The sequence below is a fragment of the Bombus pyrosoma genome, linkage group LG17 (genome assembly GCF_014825855.1).
Source record: "Bombus pyrosoma isolate SC7728 linkage group LG17, ASM1482585v1, whole genome shotgun sequence".
In the NCBI taxonomy this organism is placed as follows: Eukaryota; Metazoa; Arthropoda; class Insecta; order Hymenoptera; family Apidae; genus Bombus; species Bombus pyrosoma.
The window spans coordinates 3,617,541-3,618,587 of NC_057786.1; positions in this window are offsets into that span (position 1 = coordinate 3,617,541).

The window sequence follows — 1,047 nt, forward strand, 5'->3', positions numbered from 1 at the left end:
GCTGTTGCATTTTATATTCTCGACCGTTTGGCGATGGGCCTGTCGTTAGTCCTTTGTTTTCCCACTTGTCGCACTTTCACTGAAGCACTGTTTCACACGTCCGTCTGGCACGGCTGCTCGGGCAGCACTCCAGATACAAAAGTTGAAATAATAATATGAGCTGGTCCAGATCCGCACGCTAGCAGTGTTACTCTATAACCGAGAAAGACGAATTAACAGGCATTCGTGAGTTGTGGGGTGTTGTCGTCAGAGAGTGTCGTTAGCGTTGTCGAGGAGCGTGGTCCGCGTCAAAAAAAGTGAATTGAAACCGTGATGACGAGAGTTGTAAATTAATTCTTTAGTTTTCTTAGTTATGGCACATTACTGTATCTAGTTCACGTTAAATAACTATCGTTTCCTGTTTAATCCATTCTAAATAAATAAAAACATCCTAAAATAGAAACCTAACATCCGACAGCCAACGTCTTTTGCTCATTTAATTTCTTGAGAACCGACGAATTTATAACGCTTTACAGCAGTAAATGACTTCATGTTCAAGGTCATTGAATTCGCTTCAACAAACTTCACAATGCGTACTAAGAAGAAAAAAAACATTTGCGTGGTTCCATACGGCGATGAAAAAATATTCATACCACTGGAATTATTGCGCGATATTGTTATTCTCGAAGTTGCCTATCTCGGATAAGCAAATAGATATGAACTTTTAGATAGATAGAACCACATAATTAAATGGGTTCTTGTCTATGCTAGCATGTAACCAAACAGAAGGGAACCATAATTTTATAGAATATTGTATATGGTAGCGTGTAACATTTTCAGCGCTTAGCCGCATTGTGAAGTACCAGTCAGGGAACAATCAGAACCATAAGCTTCAACATTCTCATTTCTTCTCTAATACTAATAAAGTACTCGAAAAATGCAACTGCTGATCAAATATCTTCTCTCTCTGGAGACATACAAGTATGCACATCTTTAATAACTACTTTATCGAGTGAACGTCGTTTATGAGTAGAGAACGCTAAAATGAGTGTCGATTTTCAAAGTCGG